At 41.5% G+C, this 22,409-nt stretch overlaps 1 protein-coding gene across 1 annotated transcript in view; it reads left to right on the top strand.

Annotated features, from left to right (window-relative positions):
* Positions 1-22,409, top strand: part of LOC120881720 (amelogenin, Y isoform) — a 116,096-nt gene that overhangs the window by 93,033 nt on the left and 654 nt on the right. The gene's annotated exons all lie outside the window — the stretch shown is intronic.

Here is a 22,409-nt window from a genome sequence, read left to right as displayed (position 1 = left end):
CCACACAGTCAAAGCAGAAATAGATGTTTTTCTGGAATTCTCATGCTTTTTTGATGATCCAGTGTATGTTGGCAATTTGATCTCTGGTTTGTCTGCCTTTTGTAAAAGCACCTCTAACACATGGACATCACCAGATAGGCAACACCAAAATCAGATTGATTATATTCTTTGCAGCCAACGATGGAGAAGCTCTATACAGTCAGCAAAAACAAGACTAGGAGCTGATTGTGGCTCAGATCATTAATACCTTATTGCCAAATTCAGACTTGAAGAAAATGGGGAAAACCAATAGGACATTCAGGTATTACTTAAATCAAATCCCTTATGGTTACACAGTGGAAGTGAGAACTAGATTTTAGGGACTAGATCTGATAGAGTGCCTGATGAACTATGGATGGAGGTTTGTGACATTGTATAGGAGACAGGTATCAAAACCGTCTCCAAGAAAAAGAAATGCAAAGAAGCAAAACAGCTGTCTGAGAAGGCCCTATAAGTAGCTGTGAAAAGAAAAGAAGCAAAAGCATAGCAGAAAAGGAAAGATATTCCCATCTGAATGCAGAGTTCCAAAGAATAGCAAGGAGAGATAAGAAAGCCTTCCTCAGTGATCAGTGCAAAGAAATAGAGGAAAATAATAGAATGGGAAAGAAGAATTTATTTACAGGGCCACAGTGGATAAACAGACATATGGAACAGACTTATAGATGTGGGGAGAGGGGAGGACAGGGTGAGATGTATGGAAAGAGTAACATGAAGACTTACATTATGATATGTAAAGTAGATAGCCAATAGGAATTTTTTGTATGTCCCAGGAAACTCAAACAGGGTCTCTGTATCAACCTAGAGGGGTGAGATAGGGAGGGAGAAGACAGGGAGGTTCAAAAGGGAGAGGAGATATGTATACATATGGCTGATTCATGTTGAGATTCGACAGAAAACAGCAAAATTCTGTAAAGCAATTATCCTTCAATAAAAATAAAAAGAGTAAAAAAATCTACAAACAATAAATGCTGGAAGTGGTGTGGAGAAAAGGGAACACTCTTGCACTGTTTGTGGGAATACAAATTGATACAGCCACTATGGAAGATGGTATGGATATTCCTTAAAAACTAGGAATAAAACCACCATTCGACCCAACAATCCCACTCCTAGGCAAAGGAGTTGGTTTCCTGAGGAAACCAAAATTGAGAGAGACACATGTATCCCATTGTTCCCTGCAGTACTATTTACAACAACTAGAACATGGAAGCAAACTTGATGTCCATCAACAGATGGATGGATAAAGAAGTTGTGGTACATATGCACAATAGAATATTCAGTTCAGTTCAGTTCAGTTGCTCAGTCGTGTCCAACTCTGTGCGACCCCATGAATCGCAGCAGGCCAGGCCTCCCTGTCCATCATCATCTCCCGGAGTTCACTCAGACTCACATCCATCGAGTCCATGATGCCATCCAGCCATCTCATCCTCGGTCGTCACTTTCTCCTTCTGCCCCCAATCCCTCTCAGCATCAAAGTATTTTCCAATGAGTCAACTTTTTGCATGAAGTGGCCAAAGTACTGGAGCTTCAGCTTTAGCATCATTCCTTCCAAAGAAATCCCAGGGTTCATCTCCTTCAGAATGGACTGGTTGGATCTCCTTGCAGTCCAAGGGACTCTCAAGAGTCTTCTACAACACCACAGTTCAAATGCATCAATTCTTCGGCGCTCAGCCTTCTTCACAGTCCAACTCTCACATCCATACATGACCATTGGAAAAACCACAGCCTTGGCTAGACGAACCTTAGTCGGCAAAGTAATGTCTCTGCTTTTGAATATACTATCTAGGTTGGTCATAACTTTTCTTCCAAGGAGTAAGCATCTTTTAATTTCATGGCTGCAGTCACCATCTGCAGTGATTTTGGAGCCCCCCAAAATAAAGTCTGACACTGTTTCTACTGTTTCCCCATCTATTTCCCATGAAGTGATGGGACCAGATGCCATAATCTTCATTTTCTGAATGTTGAGCTTTAAGCCAACTTTTTCACTCTCCACTTTCACTTTCATCAAGAGGCTTTTTAGCTCCTCTTCACTGTCTGCCATAAGGGTGGTGTCATCTGCATATCTGAGGTTATTGATATTTCTCCCAGCAATCTTGATTCCAGCTTGTGTTTCTTCCAGTCCAGCGTTTCTCATGATGTACTCTGCATATAAGTTAAATAAGCAGGGGGACAATATACAGCCTTGACGGACTCCTTTTCCTATTTGGAACAAGTCTGTTGTTCCATGTCCAGTTCTAACTGTTGCTTCCTGACCTGCATATTACTCAGCCATAAAAAGGAACATGTTTGAGTTAGTTCTAATGAGGTGGATGAACCTAGAGTCTATTCTATAAAGTGAGTCAGAAACAGAAAAATAGATACTGTATTCTAATGCATATATATGGAATCTAGAAAAATGGTACTGAAGAATTTATTTACAGGGTAACAATAGAGAAACAGACATAGAAAATAGACTATGGACATGGGTGAGATATATGGAAAGAGTAACATGGAACCTTAACATTCCCATATGTAAAACAGATAGCCAACAGGAATTTGCCTGTGGCCCAGAAAACTGAAACAGGGGCTCTACGTCAACCTAGAGGGGTGAGATGGGGAGGCAGATGGGAGGGAGTTTCAAAATGGAGGGAGGGAAATATATGTATTCATATGGCTGATTCATGCTGAGATTTGACAGAAAACAGAAAAATTCTGTAAAGCAATTATCCTTCAACAAAAAAGTAATTAAGAATAAAGATCTCAGAACAGCACAATACATACTACATATGACATGTTAAATTCAGTTCAGTTCAGTTAGTCAATTGGGTCCAGCTCTTTGTGACCCCATGGCAGGGGGTGCATGCCAGGTTTCCCTGACCATTTCCAACTTCTCAATCTTGCTCAACCCCATGTCCATCGAGTCAGTGATGTCACCCAACCATCTCATCCTCTGTCATCCCCTTCTCCTCCTGCCTTCAATCTTTCCCAGCATCAGATTCTTTTCTAATGAGCCAGCTGTTTGCATCAGGTGGCCAAAGTATTGGATCTTCAGCTTCAGCATTGTTAGGGTTATAAGGGGCTTATAACCGTAGTTAAAATATGGGCCATTGTGGTGAGCAAAATCTCCAGATCTCTGTTTGGATATTTCCTGCTTTTCTTTTGACCCTTCTCACCACAGTGCACCCTGACAAACAAGGGATGAAGTCACAGTGGCCACACTTCTCTGGTGGACATCCTGTTCTTCCTTAAGGTGATAGCCTATTTTTCCCCACTGGTGCCAGTTTCTCAAGATCTACCACTCCAAATTCAAGGCTTTCCTCAGTATTCCAAATCTTTCTCCTGACTTTGTCTGGCTACTTCTCAAATCTATTATTTCCTCACCTCACCCATTACCTTCCTCCTCCACATACCCTATAGCTGGGATACTGATAACCCTTCCATCCCCTCCCACGATACTCCCATTTATATTCATCTAAAAGACCCAGCAAAGTTTCCCAATCGACCTCAATACCGTATTTCCCAGATATATCAATAGGGGTTAAAACCCATCATCTCTAAGTTGTTCCATCAGGGTCTTTTGCATCTTACTCATTCTTCTCATAACACGTCTATCCTACCTGTTAAAAAATCAAATGGCTCCTACCACCTGGTTCAAGACTTGAGACTCTTTAATGCTGCTGTCATCTCCATTCACCCAGTAGTCCCAAACTGCTATACTCTTCTTTCCTTCATTTTGCCTTCTACCACTTATTTCACCATCCTGGACCTCAAGGATACATTTTTCACCAATTCCTTTTATACCCAGGCTCTTGAGATCTTTTTGCTTTTTCCTGGACAGATCTAGATGGCCATTGTCCCCAACAATTAACATGGGTGTCCTTCCCCAAGGATTTCGTGATAGCCCTCATTTCTTTGGCCACGCCCTGGCCTCAGACTTAACCTCCTTCAATCTTGCCCCAAGCTCTATTCTTCAATATGGAGATGATCTTCTCCTTTGCAGCCCCTCACTCATACACTTTCAGTGATATGCAACTCAACTTCCTAGCTGATTGGAGCTATTGAGTACCTCCTATTAAGGCTCAACTTCCCCTTCCTGAGTTCACCTATCTTGGACTTCTTGACACCAACAAAGAGACATATAACTACTTATTGAAAGTCCCATATATCTGTCCTACCACTCCCTACATAAAAAATGGAAATTATATCCTTTTGGGGCTTGGCTGGGTATCTACACCTCTAGATCCCCAATTCTTCCCTCCTACCATGACCCCCATACCAAGCTATTTGGGGGGATCTTTCAGAGCCTCTTGAGCCTAAGTTCACCTTTAATGCTCTAAAACAAGGTATTCTCTCAGCCCCAGCTTTAACACTGCCTGATCTCTCTTGCCCTTTTATATTCCACAGCACTGAAAGACAAAATTTGCCCTGGGAGTATTAGGATAGATGCAGGGCCCCTCCTTTGCTCCCACTGCTTCTCTGTCAAAACAACTTGATACCACCATACAGGGATGGCCAGTCTCCCTGTGTGTTCTGGCTGCAGCTACATTTCTCTCTCAAGAAAGCAAAAAACTTACTTTTGGGACCCCCACAGTCATTCACTAACTACATGACCATAAGGACTTACTCTCACACAAGGCCATAGCTCTTGTATCACCTTCTTGTATCCAACTAATTCACGTCACCATCCTAGAATCTCCTGAGTTCTCTTTGAATGCTGCCCTACTCTTAACCCAGGCACCCTCATCCCTAATTCTTCTGAGCCTCCAATTTACACTTCCAATGAGACACTGGAATACCTGATACTTCATTTCTCCCGTATCTCCTCAACCCTTTTAAATAATCCTGATCTTACTTGGTATATTGGTGGCAGCTCTTATACAACCCCAAAAGGAAAAAGAGTAGCTCGATATGCAATTGTTGCTAACAGTGAGGTTATTGAATCTCAACCTATCCCTGTGGGAACCTCCTCCCAAAAGACAGAAGTTATTGTATTAACCAGGGCATTTACCCTTGCAGCTAACAGATGAGTAAATATATACACTGACTCCAAATATACCTTTCACATCATACACTCATATATGGCCATGTGAAAGGAATGAGGGCTCCTTTCTACAAAAGAATCCCCCATAACTAATGCCCCACTTATACTTCAGCTCCTAAAGGCAGCCAATATGCCAACCAATGGCATCATGCATCATCAAGATCACCAAGTGGCACCATACCTCATCTCACAGGTTAACAATGCTGAGAACAGGGAAGCAAAGCAAGCCTCACTCCAAACACATATGCATAAGCTCATAGTAATCCCTATAAAACCCCTTTATCACCCTGAGGAAAAGACATGGTTAATACAAAAGGGAGCCCAACTTCAAGGAGACCTGTTACAAAAGCAAGACCACTATATCCTTCCCCAATCCCAAGCTATATGAATTCTTACAGACATTCATCGAGCTTTACATGTAGGCACTAAACCTCTCTACCACCTTTTAAGACTGGCAACCCACTCCAGTATTCTTGCCTGGGGCTCCCAGGGAAGGCGGAGCCTGTTGGCCTGCCGTCTATGGGGTCGCACAGAGACAGACACGACTGAAGCAACTTAGCACCACCACCACCACCACCACTTATTTTAACCTCATTTCACCCTACCTCAAATCACTCACTCCTATACTATTTGTTTCTCCACCTCACCCCCGGGAGCTCGAAAGCCAATTCCTTTGTTCCGCACACATCAGGCATGAGGTCACATATCAGGAGAAGACTGGCAAATCAACTTCACTCACATAACTCCTACACATAAAATAAAACTCGTACTCATTTTAGTGGATACATTTTCGTGGTGGGTTGAAGTTTTTTCAACAAGGTCAGAAACTGCGTCAGGGGCAACACAAGTTCTTATTCAAGAAATCATCCCTCACTTTGGCCTCTCACTTTCTCTCCAATCTGATAATGGACTGGCTTTTGTCTCACAAATCACTCAACAAGTATCCCAATCTCGGCATAACCAGGAGGCTGCATGTTCCTTATAGACTTCATTCCTCAAGAAAAACAGAAAACGCTAATTCAGTTCTCAAAACACAACTTAACTCAACTTTCTCTTGAACTACAAAAGCCCTGGACTGAACTCCTTCCCATGGCTTAGACTTGCATTAGGGCCACTCCTTGGGCTCCATCTTTTCTTAGTTCTTTTGAGTTCATGTACTCGTGCCCTTTACTCTTAGGTTAATTTCCTATTATATGATTCCCTTCATCTCCCCTCTCTTAGCCTTATGAGACACCTCATGAGATAACATGCACATTGCTCTCTCCTGAAGCCTCATCAAACAAATCCTACTTACTTGACATTCACCATAAAGATTTACAGCCTTGGTGGACCGGCTCCTTTGAGGTCATCTTAATCACACTGACAGCTCCTAAATGGGCAGGTCTTTCATGGTCTTCTATCTCCATGTAAGTTTGGAGACTCCAGAAGACTCCATCTCCACCAAAATTACTCTCCACTCGGACATCCCTTGTTACTCCAGCACCATCCTGGTTCTCACCAGGCACCAAGTGGACTGAATCCCTGAAGAAGTGAAACAGCCAAAAATAATCAATATCAATTAGCAAAACAGACAATCAGATGTATTGGTTACTGGTTGGTCTGGGACCCTGTTTACTGACCTTGTTTGAAATAGAACTTTATTCTGTATCACCCCTTGAGTGGACTCTTGTTAAAGAAACTCCTCTTTTATTTCCTTATGGTTTTTATTCTTTGAGGCCTTCTTTTACTGTAAATTTAAATGAACGCATTGCCTACTTTTCTATATATAATATCACAAAACCTCACTTTTCCATAATCTCTCATAATCACTGATCTTTCCACACATCTTGATTTTATTACTGATCTAAGGTTATAGGGAGACTTAATAGAGTTTACAGCTGTCCAAATTTACTTACACCTGGGTCCTTATCCTCATCGTTTACTCCCTTTAAATATGAGCCACCACATCATGGTACTGATTTCATTCTCATTTCCTCTATACAGCCATCATGCCTTGTACCTAATTATCACACTACACCAAATTTAACTTACCTTTTAAAAACTTTAAAATTAACCTACCATTTACTCAGTACCTCAAATTCAACCCTGGCTAGTGATTGTTGGATCTCTTTGTCCATCTCCTTGCCTTATGGATCAGCACTACCTGTCTCCACAGATCAATGGAACCAGAAAAACACTTCCCTCTATGACACCTACAGGGTAGAACCCCTCTTTTGGGCATATATTTGCTATTCATTAAAGCATCTGCCTACAATGTGGAAGACCTGGGTTCAATCTCTGGTTTGGGAAGATCTCCTGGAGAAGGAAACGGTAGCACATTCCAGTATTCTTGCCTGGAAAATCCCATGGACAGAGGAACCTGGCAGGCTACAGTTCATGAGGTCACAGAGTCGGACATGACTGAGCAACTTCACTTTCATGCTATTTTTACTCACTAGATCAAAGCAACAATCCTGATAAAATGTTGTACACACTTCTTGTTAAGCTCACTTCTATTTTTATCGAACCAGCTGTAGGACGGCCTACTATCTCTGATGTTTGTTTACATCAAAAAGCTCCCTTCTTAAAAAAAAAAAAAAAGCTCCCTTCTGTTTTTCTAGACACAATTCTATAAACAACTCACACCCACATCTCAAATTTCCTTTGGGTCGTGCTATTTACCATGTCTCGGAACTCCAGGTCTATTTCACAGGAAGGTTTCCTTCAGCCTCTGAAGACATCAGACCCCTCGTAAAAGCCACACTATCTGGCTCCTTGTCGGTTTGGGAGTCAGCTAACAAATACCCAGAAAGACTCTTATTTGCTATTGATTTCAATTGCTGCACCCTTATTCCTGGAATATTTTTCTTATGTGGAACCAAGACATACTTAAGTCTTCCCACTAACTGGACAGGGACATGCACTCTGGTATATCTAGCCCCAGATATCTCTATTGCTCCTAACAAGCAAACTCTCTCTATCCCACTAATCCACAGCCAACCCAAACAAGCAATTTGATTCATTCCCTTATTGATAAGCTTAGGCATAACAGTGGGGATTGGAACAGGGACTGCATGGATCACATCTTTAAATTACCATCAGAGCGTCACTAAGGATCTTAGCGAAAGCCTAAAAGAAGTAGTCGCCAGTTTTGTCACTCTTCAGGGCCAACTACATTCCCTGGAAGCTATCGTTCTTCAAAACAGAAGAGAATTAGACCTCACAGCAGAAAAAGGAGGCCTATGTGTTTTTCTAGATGAAGCCTGCTGTTTCTACACCAATAAATTGGGCTTTATAAAGGAGGCAGCAAGGAATCTGACAAAATATGGCCTCAAGAGTATGTCAACATCTCAGTAATGCATGGAAAACTGGTTAAGCAGTTGGGACTGGATCCCATGGATCCTACATTTACTGGGCCCCCTTCTCATATTAACCGTTCTGACTTTTGGCATATCTAATGTGTACTTTTTCAAAGGTTTTCCAGGACTGCCTATGAGCCTTTACCAACCAGACTGTTCATGAGCTACTTCTAACTTAGCCCACTCAGACTTCCCTTAACCCATGTTCCAGCCTTTTCTTTTCTTACCCCACGATGATGCCACTATCCAGTGTGAAGCAGAGAGAGAAGACTGACCTTCTGCCCTTTATCCTATATCAAAAAGGCTGTGATTCTATGGTTCACAAGGGGCTCATAGTCTACAGTTAAAATATGGCAGACTGTGGTGACCTGACAAATAAGGGATGAAGTCACAGTAAACATATTGCCCTGGTGGGCATCCTGCTTTTCCCTGCTGGTGCCAGTTTTTCAAGATTATGTGACCACTCAACCATAAGACCCCTTTGACTATGTGACCACCTGACCATGAGACCCCTTCGACTATGTGACCATAAGACCCCAGCTGCAAGCTAAAGATAAAATAAGACTCCCCTCCTCTGGGCATAATTTCCCATCAACAGTGTATACAAAGTGTTGGCTGTAAAAAAAAAGAAAGCATCATTTTGTCTCTAAAGCCGGTCACTTTTTTTGTTTCCTCCTATATTAAAATCTTTCTCTGATTGACTGCCCAGCTCACTCTCTTTTTCTCTGTGCTTGCCTTACAAACATCAGTCCTTACAATGAATATTCAGGGCTGACTTTCTTTAGGATTGACTGGTTTGATCTCTTTGCAGTCCAAATGACTCTGAAGAGTTTTCCAACACCATAACTGAACAGCATCAATTCTTTGGTGGTCAGCTTTCTTTATAGTCCAACTCTCACATCCATACATGACTATTGGAAAAAACATAGCTCTGACTAGACAGACCTTTGTCAGCACATGTAACATGTAATGTGCTGTTGTTAACTCCAGGAAAAACTGAGTTGTTACATCTCTAAATAAAGGAGCTAAACATATGGCTTTATATAAAGCATATTAGAAAAGAGGTTGGGAACAAAGTGCAGTGTCCAAAAGGCATGAAATTACAGCATAGTACTTCTTATCAAGATCTATTTCTCTGTTTATGCTGCTTCACCATTAAGTGAAAAACAGGCAATGGGAATTTCTCAACAAGACAGATTTAAAGTGAATACCTATGCCTGACATACAGTTAAAGAAAATTAAAGGTTTCCCTGTGAAGGAAAACTGTCACCAGGTCAAAGTGAGAAGAAACGTTAAGAGAGCTACAGGTAGCTTTCCAGAAAGTTCACTCCTTGCATGTCTTCATTGGTGATGCTGTAGTTTGCCCCCACCAAGGTGAAGCTGACTCAGTTTACAAAAAGCTTCCAGAGTCCAGACTTACTCCATCATCATTGTACATTTCAGTTCTGTGCCAGATCCACTCTGCACCCTACTCACTGAATGCAGGGTCTCAACCACTCTATCCCCCTGAGTGTCAGAAGTCACAGGAGACCTCCTAATGGCCAATTCAAGGGCTTCCCTTCATTCCTCATCTAAATGTTGTAAGGCACATCGAGCCCTAAAGTGTGCATTATTCTAGAAACGGACCTTTATGTTTGACCATTTTTTCACCCTGAGAATATCCCCATTCAGTGAGTTTTCTCAAGCACAGCCTGTTGCATGGAACTACATAAAATCTCAAGATACTACAATAAAATAACTTTATTTTTTGTCCCAGTTTCATGGCAGACAGCTTCTAAAAACCCATGGAATTTCCTTAGTAAAAGGAGTTTTTCTATAATTCATAAGGAACAACTCTGTACACTCCTGAACTTCTTTTAATGAGATGACTGTAGGCAAGTTCATAGACAGTTTCAAGGTGAAGACTTGATGACCTATGGGGCTAAAAAGCCACCTGAAACCACTTTAGTTGCTCAGTCATGTCTGACTATTTGTGACCCTAGGGACTGCATCCCATCAGGCTTCTCTGTCCATGGGATTATCCACAGGAGAATACCAGAGTGGGTTGTCATTTCCTTTTCCAGGGAATATGAAACCATGCCCCACAGGTTTAACAGAAACTGGTTATGAACAGAAATTTCTTGAGGCTGCCTTAAACAATAGCAGCTAAGGGAACAGCTGTTAAAAACTATTCTGCTTGTTAATACAAGAAAATGGGCTGAAACTGGAGAAAACTAACATGGACATATGGAGCCTGTGCAGAACAGACTTGCTTGCCCTTTTGATATCAGAAGGCCAAAACTCCAAATCATGCCAATATTGCCATTTTCTGAACATGCATACTATGAAGAAGCATGTAACTCAAATGTGCTTATGCAGAATTTTTCCCCCTTCCTCTAATCACCTTTCCCCACACCTAAGATCACCCTGCTTATTTCATAAATATCACAAGCCCCTTGCCCTTGTGGAGGCAGATCTGAGATTTGTTCTCCCTTTTCCTTGCTTGGTTGCTTTAAGAATAAAGTTCTTATTCTGTTGGTAACCTTAACATCTGAGCATTTGGCTTGCTGTTCAGTGGGCAAACACTGATTTTGTAACATTAGAAAAAACCACCACATGAATGAATATAGTGTTGGAAAAACTAGTTTTTCCACCTCATCTCAGGACAGAGGGGCTGAAGATTAAACTCAGTCATCGACTCATATGGAGCCAATCATGTGTATGTTAATGAAACTTTGATAAAAATTCTGAAACAAGGAGGCCACGGAGCTTCTAGATTGTTTACCATAATGATGTGTTAAGTGAGTATAACCGTTCTTGAGTTGTATCTTTATAAAACTTTAAGTACAAACCTTTACTGAGTCATTCCAGCAAATTAGCGAATGTGGGTTGGGGAGCATGTGGGAACCTCTGATTTATAATCAAGTTGGACAGAAATGTGTGTAGCCTGAACTTCTGTACAGTGACAGAAATGAATACACTTTTATAGGCCTGAGGTCCTCAAAACTGCTAACTTTGGTTAGTTAGTATCAGTGCAGACATCTAACTGATACTGGGAGAACAAGAAAATTGCTGTTGGAATACCAAGTACTTATATCTTAAAAAAAAAAAAAAAAGAAGAAGAAGAAATAGGCCCACTGGGGAAGCTTCTTTGCATAGTATTATAAATTTCACCTCAGACATAAGGTAACTTTTTATTTTTAGCCAGGATTTACTAACCAACACATTTATTACTGCCTCTATCAGGTCTATATTGTCTGTCAGTGCCCTTGGGAGAAAAAAATCTACTTTGACAACAGTTTTATCAGGCTTTAACATTCTTCAATCTACTTATTTCACTTTTATAGTAAGTTTTTTTTTTTTACTTTATTTTACTTTACAATATTGTATTGGTTTTGCCATACATCAACATGAATCTGCCACGGGTGTACATGTGTTCCCAATCCTGAACCCCCCTCCCACCTCCCTCAGTGTAGATATTTTCCCAGTTGAAGTCCTTATCTTTTCTAAACCATGTCTTCTTGAACCATAAAAGCCAATGATTCCAAACCTTTATAACTGTATCTTCCTCTTCAACTCCACCTTTGCTCTCCCCTTAACATGAAGGGCAGACAAAGAATTCCCATGTCCTTTTATAATCAAGTTATCTGATAGTGCATTTCTTTCTTCATCTACTGACATTTATTTGCTTATTTTAAAATGCTGTGACTATAATAAGATTAGTAACCACTCTTTACTGAGTATCTACATGGCATCTTAAATCTCGTGTAATCTGGACTTCATAATATACATTTTATAGCTAATAAGTGAAGGTTTATTGATTAAAGAATTCAACTCTAATTAATGCCATTGTTTTTCAGTTGCTAAGTCATCTCCTCTTGGCAACCCCATCAACAGCAACATGCTGTTTCCTGGTCCTTAACTATCTCCCAGAGTTTGCTAAAACTTACATCCATTTAGTCGGCAATATCATTCAACCATCTCACCTTTGTCTCCCCCTTCTCCTCTTGCCTTCAGTCTTTCCCAGCTGAAGGTCTTTTCCAATGAGTCAGTTCTTTGCATCAGGTGTTCCCTGGAGCTTCAGCTTCAGCAACTGGCAACTAATTAGTAGGTCAAATATGTCTTTGATCTTCAGTTTTACCACATTACTGAAACAAGTAAAAGTAGGCAATGGACACAAAGAGGGAACAATTAGAGATATGATGCAGGAATACAATTTAAAGGTTACAAACTTATGTCTTTATCATATAATTACAATGATATTTTAAAGTACACTAGGTCTTTTAGTAAACAAACAAATATAATTTGGCAACCTAACTTAGCCAGAGTGGCATTGACTGTAACAGGCAGAATTGTATCCCCTCTTCCCCAAATTTGTATGATGAAGCCATAACCCTGATACCTAAGAATGTAGATAGGGAGATAGTGTTTTAAAGACATAATTATGTTAAAATCTGACAATCAGGCTGGGCTCTAATCCAATCAGACTGCTGTCCTTGTAAAAAGACAGAATTAGGGCCTCCCTGATAGCTCAGTGTTATAAAAAGACAGAATTTGGACCTCCCTGATAGCTCAGTGTCAAATAGTCCACCTGCCAATGCAGGAGATGTTGGTTCCATCCCTGAGTTGGGAAGATCCCTGGGACAAGGGCATGGCAACTCACTCCAGTGTTCTTGCCTGGAGAATCCCATAGACAGAGGAGCCTAGCAGGCTACAGCCCACGGGGTCTCAAAGAGTCGGACATCACTGAGAAACTAACACTTTCACTTTTCACTGGACACAGAGAGACCAGGTACATGTGTGAAGAGAAGAAAGATCCTGTGAGGACGAAAGGAAAAGATGGTCACTGCAAGCCACAGACAGAAGCCTCAGAAGTATCCAAGCCTGAAAACATCTTGATCTTGAACATCTAGGCTTCAGTAATGTGAAAAGTATATTTCTGCTGTTTAGCCTAGTTATTCTGGATTATTTAGTATTGCAGTCCCAGCAAACTAACGTATCAACTTAAAACAGAAATATTCCCCTAAAGTCAATGAGTATTCTTTGCTGTACCAACTCATTCTGACTCTCCTGAGAAGCCAGTAATCTCACTCCAAAGTAAAAATAGGTACTGAAGATTGGGTTCTTAAAGGTACAAAATTGATAACAAATACCAAAAAGCAAAGATTAAAGAAAAAAACAAAGTCACAAAAATTATGAAATATATATATGTAGATGAAGTTTGCTTTAAAAAAGAGGTTTTTTTTGCAAAGTAATAGGTTATAAAAATGAAAACTAAAGGAATAATAGAGGACTTAAAATAAAAAAAATTTAATTTAAAATGTCATAATAGTAAAAATATTTCTAGGACTTTCTCTGGTGTTGTGGACAGTGTGGGGTCAGTTCATTTTCAGATAGTTCCTTGATCTGGTTTATACTTCTCAAGATCTATTGGCCCCTTCCTATGTATTTGGTGCAAACTACAAGGTTTTAATCTATTGCACCTGTCACATCCAAGGCAGTTCCCTCTGTTTTACCTTTTTCTGTTGCTAGTCTTTTCAGTGTCTAATTTCTGCCCTGGCACAAGAAGGCAGTGGTAGACACTTTTTTAGGCTCACTTGTTCAGTCATGCTGTGGGGAGGGAGGAACACTGCAAACAAATAACACTGGCTTGTGCTCACAGTGTCTTGGCCACACTGGGTTTGCCCCCGCTCATGGCATGTGTGCTTTCCCTGTCTACACTGTTTAGACTCTAGGTTGCTGTGCTGGGAACTATCTGAGGCTGGCCCTCGGTTGTATGCACTTCCCAGGTCTAAGCCACTCAGGTTCAGGTACTAGGGTACTCCACAAGGCACAGACTCAGTTGGGCCTGTGTTTTGTGCCCTTTCCAGGTCCCAGCAGCTCAGGTGACCAGGTGTTTGAGGAGGGCAGACTCTGCGACTTATCGCCTCCTTGGTCTCTGCCCCTCCGTTTTCTGGGTGTACAACTGTCACACCTTCTCAGTTATGCCGTGTGTCTCTTCTGGGGAGCTGATCTTTGGCTGCGATCCTCTCAGTGGATGTCGACTACCCAGATCTCAAGAAGTCTTGGTTAGCAACAAAGCCTGCTTGCAGTTTGGTAGATGATGCCTCTCTGGGTCCACAATTTTCTCCTTCCCTCTCTGGCTGCCCTTGCCTGCCTGTCTTGGGCGGGGGATGGGCCAGTCCGCAGCTGGCTCGCTCTGCTCTGTCAGTCCTTTGTTCTGTGAGCACGCCTGGTGGTGTCTTCAGTTCAGTTCAGTCACTCAGTCGTGTCTGATTCTTTGTGACCCCATGAATTACAGCATGCCAGGCCTCCCTGTCCATCACCAACTCCTGGAGTTCACTCAGAGTCACGTCCATCGAGTCAGTGATACCATCCAGCCATCTCATCCTCGGTTGTCCCCTTCTCCTCCTGCCCCCAATCCCTCCCAGCATTGAAGTCTTTTCCAATGAGTCAACTCTTTGCATGAGGTGGCCAAAGTACTGGAGTTTCAGCTTCAGCATCATTCCTTCCAAAGAAATCCCAGGGCTGATCTCCTTCAGAATGGACTGAATGGATCTCCTAGCAGTCCAAGGGACTCTCAAGAGTCTTCTCCAACACCACAGTTCAAACGCATCAATTCTTCGGCACTCAGCCTTCTTCACAGTCCAACTCTCATATCCATACATGACCACAGGAAAAACCATAGCCTTGACTAGATGGACCTTAGTTGGCAAAGTAATGTCTCTGCTTTTGAACATGCATAACTTTTTGAACATGCATAGGTTGGTCATAACTTTTCTTCCAAGGAGAAAGAAGCATCTTTTAATTTCATGGCTGCAGTCACCATCTGCAGTGATTTTGGAGCCCCCCAAAATAAACTCTGACACTGTTTCCACTGTTTCTCCATCTATTTCCCATGAAGTGATAGGACCAGATGCCACGATCTTCATTTTCTGAATGTTGAGCATTAAGCCAACTTTCTCACTCTCCACTTTCACTTTCATCAAGAGGCTTTTTAGTTCCTCTTCACTTTCTGCCATAAGGGTGGTGTCATCTGCATATCTGAGGTTATAGATATTTCTCCCAACAATCTTGATTCCAGCTTGTGTTTCTTCCAGTCCAGCGTTTCTCATGATGTACTCTGCATATCAGTTAAATAAGCAGGATGACAATATATAGCCTTGACGTACTCCTTTTCCTATTTGGAACCACTCTGTTGTTCCATGTCCAGTTCTAACTGTTGCTTCCTGGCCTGCATACAGATTTCTAAAGAGGCAGGTCAGGTAGTCTGGTATTCATATCTCTTTCAGAATTTTCCACAGTTTATTGTGATCCACATAGTCAAAGGCTTTGGCATAGTCAATAAAGCAGAAATAGATGTTTTTCTGGAATTCTCTTGCTTTTTCCATGATCCAGCGGATGGTGGCAATTTGATCTCTGGTTCCTCTGCCTTTTCTAAGACCAGCTTGAACATCAGGGAGTTCATGGTTCATGTATTGCTGAAGCCTGGCTTGCAGAATTTTGAGCATTACTTTACTAGCATGTGAGATGAGAGCAACTGTGCGATAGTTTGAGCATTCTTTGGCATTGCCTTTCTTTGGGATTGGAATGAAAACTGACCTTTTCCAGTCCTGTGGCCACTGCTGAGTTTTCCAAATTTGCTGGCATATTGAGTCCAGCACCTTCACAGCATCATCTTTCAGGATTTGAAAGAGCTCAACTGGAATTCCATCACCTCCACTAGCTTTGTTCATAGTGATGCTTTCTAAGGCCCACTTGACTTCACATTCCAGGATGTCTGGCTCTAGATGAGTGATCATACCATCGTGATTATCCGGGTCGTGAAGATCCTTTTTGTACAGTTCTTCTGGTGGTGTCTTAGCTTAGGGTTTTTTTGCAGAACAGCTATCCCACAGTATGGTTTGCTATCTCAGGTTAGTTCCCTCAGATCGTCCTTGGGGCATTCAGGCCTGGTCCTTACTCTAAGCAATGCAGCCCACGCCTCCCTGCCCAGCCCCCGCTCTAGTAGCAGATGTGGGCATCTGAACTGCTTCTCCACTGGGAGTTACCACTGGGCTCATAATCTATGGGTTTTAATTATTTATTTATTTTTCCTCCCGGTTATGTTGCCCCTGAGATCCCAAGGCTCTCCACAGACTCAACAGTGAGAGTGTTTCCCGGTGTTTGGAAACTTCTTTTTAAAGACTCCCATCCAGGGATGGATCTTCATCCTAACCTCTTTTGTCTGTCTTTTTATCTTTCATATTTTTTCCTACCTCCTTTCAAAGACAATGGGCTACTTTTCTGGGTGCCTGATGTCCTCTGCCAGCATTCAGAAGTTGTTTTGTGGAATTTACTCAGCGTTCAAATATTCTTTTGATGAATTTGTGGGGGAGAAAGTGGTCTTCCCATCCTATTCCTCCACCATCTTAGAACCATCTCCACATAAAAGGTTTTGACATAATTCAGCACATTTATAGTTGAAACCCTTTTTAAAATGGGCATAGAAGTAACCTACATAAATATAGTAAAAGCAATATATGATAGTTCAGTTCAGTTCAGTCGCTCAGTTGTGTCCAACTCTTTGCAGCCCCATGAATTGCAGCATGCCAGGCCTCTCTGTCCATCACCAACTCCCAGAGTTTACCCAAAATCATGTCCATTGAGTCGGTGATGCCATATAACCATATGATAAGCCCACAGCAAACTTTATTCTCAATAGTGAAAAATTGAAAGCATTTCTCCTAAGATCAGGAACAAGAAAAAGGTGTTCACTCTCACCATGAAAATGCAACATAGCTTTGGGAGTACTAACTACAGCAATCAGAGAAGAAAAAGAAATTAAAAGAATCCAGATTGGAAAAGGAGAAATAAATCTCTGTTTGCAGATGATGTGATACTATACATAGAAAATCTGAAAACTACTAGAGCTCATCAGTGAATTTAGCACAGTTGCAGGATACAAAATCAATACACAGAAATCACTTGAATTCCTATATACTAAAAATGAAAAATCAGAAAGAGAAATTAAAGAATCAATCCCATTCACCACTGCAACATAAAGAATAAAATATCTAGGAATAAACTTACTTAAGGACACAAAAGAACAGTATACAGAAATTATAAGATACTGATGAAAGAAATCAAAGATGACATAAACATGCAGAGAGACATCCCATGTTCCTGGATAGGAAGAATCAATATTGTGAAAATGTCTATACTACGAAATGCAATCTACAGATGCTGATCCCTATCAAATTAACAATGGCATTTTTCACAGAACTATAGCAATTCATATGTAAACAGAAAAGACCCCAAAGAGCCAAAGAATTCTTGAGAAAGAAGGATGGAGCTAGAGGAATCAACCTTCCTGACTTCAGATTATACTACAATGCTACAGTCATCAAGACAGTACAATTCAGTTCAGTTCAGTTGATCACTCATGTGCAACTCTTTGAGACTCTAAGGACTGCAGCACACCAGGCTTCCCTGTCCATCATCAACTTCAGGAACTTGCTCAAACTCATGTCCATTGAGTCAGTGACATCACCAACCATCTTGCCCTCTGTCGGCCCCTTCTCCTCTTGCCTTCAATCTGGCCCATAATCAGGGTCTATTCCAATGTGTCAGCTCTTCCTGTCAAGTGGTCAGAGTACTGGAGCTTCAGCTTCAGCATCAGTCCTTGCAATGAATATTCAGGACTGATTTCCTTTAGGATTGATTGGTTTGATTTCCCACAGTTTAAGGGAACCTCAAGAGTCTTCTCCAGCACCATAGTTCAAAAGCATCATTTCTTTGGTGCTCAGCTTCCTTTATAGTCCAACACTCACATCCATACATTCCTACAGGAAAAACCATAGCTCCGACAATATGGACCTTTGTCAGCAAAGTAACGTCTCTGCTTTTTAATATGCTGTCTAGGTTAATCGTGGATTTTCTTCCAAGGAGCAAAAGTCTTTTAATTTCGTGGCTGCAGTTACCATCTGCAGTGACTTTGGAGCCCAAGAAAATAAAGTCTGTCAGTGTTTCCAATGTTTCCCCAACTATTGGCCATGAAGTGATGGGACCGGATGCCATGATCTTCAGTTTTTGAATGTTGGGTTAAGCCAGCTTTTTCACTACCCTCTTTCACTTTCATCAAGAGGCTCTTTAGATCCTCTTTATTTTCTGTCATAAATGTTGTGACATCTGCACATCTGAGGTTATTGATATTCCTCTGGGAATCCTGATTCCAACTTGAGATTCATACAGCCTGGCATTTCACATGACGTACACTGCCTATAATTTAAATAAGCAGAGTGACAATATATAGCCTTGATGTACTACTTCCCAAATTTGGAACCAGTCTGTTGTTCCAGGTTCAGTTCTAACCGTTGTTACTTGACCTGCATACAGATTTCTCAGGAGGCAGGTAAAGTGGTTTAGTGTTCTCATCTCTTTAATAATTTTCCACAATTTGTGATCCGTACAGCCAAAGGCTTTGTCATAGTCAATAAAGCAGAAATAGACGTTTTTCAGAAAATCTCTTGCTTTTTGATGACACAATGGATGCTTATGTTTGTCTGATTATTTATTGAAGGATAATTGCCTTACAGAATCTTGCTGTTTTCTGTCAAACCTCAACATAAATCAGCCATACGTATACATATACCCCCTCCCTTTTAAAACTCCCTACCAAGTCCTTCCCCATCCCACTCCCCTAGGTTGATAAAGAGCCCTGTTTGAGTTTCCTGAGCAACACAACAAATTCCTGTTGGCTATCTATTTTACATATAGTAATGCAAGTTTCCGTGTTACTCTTTCCAAACATCTCACCCTCTCCTCACCTCTCCCCATGTCCATAAGTCTATCCTCTATGTCTATTTCTCTACTGTTGCCCTGTAAATAAATTCTTAAGTACTATTTTTCTAGATTCCATATATATTTGTTAGAACACAATGTTCATCTTTCTCTTTCTGACTTACTTCACTCTGTGTAATATGTTCTAGGTTCTTCCACCTTATTAGAATATACCCAAATGTGTTCCTTTTTATAACTGAGTAATATTTCATTGTGTATATGATGTGTATATGTACCACAACTTTATCCATTCATCTGTCTATGGACATCTAGGTTGCTTCCATGCTCTAGCTATTGTAAATAGTGCTGCAATGAACAATGGGATACATGTGTCTCTTTCACTTTTGGTTTCCTAGGGCATATGCCTAGGAGTGGGATTACTGGGTCATCAGTTCAGTTCAGTCGCTCAGTCTTGTTCGACTCTCTGTGACCCCATGAATCACAGCACGCCAGGCCTCCCTGTCCATCACCATCTCCTGGAGTTCACTAAAACTAACAACCATTGAGTTGGTGAGGCCATCCAGCCATCTCATCCTCTGTCGTCCCCTTCTCCTTCTGCTCCCAATCCCTCCCAACATCAGAGTCTTTTCCAATGAGTCAACTCTTCACATGAGGTGGCCAAAGTACTGGAGTTTCAGCTTTAGCATCATTCCTTCCAAAGAATACTGAGGGCTGATCTCCTCTAGAATGGACTGGTTGGATATCCTTGCAGTCCAAGGGACTCTCAAGTGTCTTCTCCAACACCACAGTTCAAAAGCATCAATTCTTTGGTGCTCAGCCTTCTTCACAGTCCAACTCTCACATCCATACATGACCACTGGAAAACCATAGCCTTCACTAGATGGACATTTGTTTGCAAAGTCCAACAAGAAGTCAATGAAGGTTGATTCTCTTAGCTCCAATTCTTCTTTCTCAACACTGCTTTTACTATTTGGGGTGTCTTGGGTTTCCATATGAATTGTGAAACTTTTTATTGTAGCTCTGTGAAAAATTACTGATGGGTAATTTGATAGGGATTGCATTAAATCTGTAGATTGCATTTGGTAGTACAGTCATTTTCACAATATTGATTCTTCCTACGCAGGAACATGAAATATCTCTCCATCTGTTTATGTCATCTTTGATTTCTTTCAAAGTATGCCAAGTGTGCAAGGACACACACTGCCTCTGCTGCAGAAGTTAAAGCCCTATCAGAGTATTTTTTTTTGAGCCTCTTGTAGCTGGCAATCAGAGTAGTTCTTTGGCAAGTCTTTCTCCATAGCTCTGCCCATTCAGGCACTTAAGAGGGCTCCCTTGCCTGTGGTCCTTCTCTGCTGTTCGGCGTGTCAGGCACTTAGGGCACCCTGCCTGGAGTCCTACCCTGTAGACTGGTGCATCAGGCACTTGAAGGGGCACACTGGCTGGGGTCCTACTCTGTAGTTTGGCACATAAGTCACTGAAAGGAGCACTCTAGATGGGGTCCTACTCTGTAGCTCAGTATTTCAGATTTTTGATGAGCCGCCTCTCTATTGTTCAGCTGGTGGGGAAAGAGACTTTAGTGATGGCTCCACCACCTATGCATGACTCAGAAGTACTGCCTTACTTCTATGGCTGCCTGGCTTTCCTCCATGGTATTTCCCATCATGATCTCCTCCCTCACATCATATCCATTTCTCTGTAGTCAACAGCAGCCCTCACCCTGGGATTGCTCCACAATCCCTAAACTCCAGCTTCCAGCTGCTGGGCTTTCCCAGAGATCAGCATTCCTGTCTGGAGTATGTATGGCTGTGCAAGGACTCTCTGATTCTCATTCCATTTAGGCTGTCACAAATCATCTGTTTCACTCTCAGCCTTAAATATTTCTTCTCTGACTCAGACAACTGCCCCACAGTGGGGATAGGACCCCTGCCTCAGTTTCCCTGCCCACCAAAGGCAGGTCCAGTCCCACAAACACTCTTTTGTTTCTCCCCCTAGTTCCTTCATCCTACCAAGTTTTACATCGTTCTATATATTCTTTTCCACTGGTCAGGTACTTCTGTCCACCCTCAATGGGGTTCTGCATCCACGTCTATGTCTGAAGGTGTATTCCTGATGTACCCATGGAGACAGATGTACTCCACCTCCACCTACTCCTCCTGCTATGTTGTTCTCCCTGGATGCTGGCCATTTGGTTTCTGTGTTCTCTGACGTTTCTGACTTTTCTAAATCCAGCTTGAATATATGGAAGTTTCCTGTTCACGTACTGTTGAAGCCCCATTTGGAGAATTTTGAAAATTACTTTGCTAGAGTGTGAGATGAGTGCAACTATGCAGTAATTTGAACATTGTTTGGCATTACTTCTCTTTCGGATTGGAATGAATACTGACTTTCCCAGTCCTGTGGCCACTGCTGAGTTCTCCAAATTTGCTGGCAACTGGGTGTAGCACTTTAACAACATCATCTTTTAGGCCTTGAACTAGTTCAGCAGGAATTCCATCACCACCACTAGCTTTGTTCATACTGATGCTTCCTAAGGCCCACTTGACTTTGCATTCCAAGATGTCTGGCTCTAGGTGAGTGATCACACAATTGTAGTTATCTGGGTCACGAAGACCTTTTTTGTATAGTTATCCTGTGTATTATTGCCACCTCTTTGTAAAAACTCCTGCTTCTGTTAGGTCCATACCATTTCAGTCGTTTACTGAGCACATCATTGCATGAAATATTCTCTTGGTATCTCCAATTTTCTTAAAGAGATCTCTAGTCTTTCCCATTCTATTGTTTTCCTCTGTTTCTTTGCACTGATCACTGAGGAAGGCTTTCTTATCTCTCCTTGCTGTTCTTGGGAAATGTGCATTCAGAAGGATATCTTTCCTTTTCTTCTTTGGCTTAAGCTTCACTTCTTTTCTCAGCTATTTGTAACACCTCCTCAAGCAACAACCATTTTGCCTTCTTGCATTTCTTGTTCTTCAGGGTGGTCTTCATTAGTGCCTCCTGTACAATGTCATGAACCTCCACCCATATTCTTCAAGTACTCTATCAGATCTAATCCCTTGAATCTATTTGTCACTTCCATGATAAAAGATTTGATTTAGGTCATACCTGAATAGCCTGGTCATTTCCCTTACTTTCTTCAATTTATGACACCACCCTTATGGCAGAAAGTGAAGGAGAACTCTTTAAAGAGCTTCTTGATAAAAGTGGAAGAGGGTGAAAAAGTTGGCTTAAAGCTCAACATTCAGAAAACTAAGATTATT

Source organism: Oryx dammah, unplaced genomic scaffold (assembly GCF_014754425.2).
Source record: "Oryx dammah isolate SB20612 unplaced genomic scaffold, SCBI_Odam_1.1 HiC_scaffold_23, whole genome shotgun sequence".
Lineage (NCBI taxonomy): Eukaryota > Metazoa > Chordata > Mammalia > Artiodactyla > Bovidae > Oryx > Oryx dammah.
Note: the sequence above shows the minus strand (reverse complement) of the source record. Positions and strands in the feature narration are given on the sequence as shown.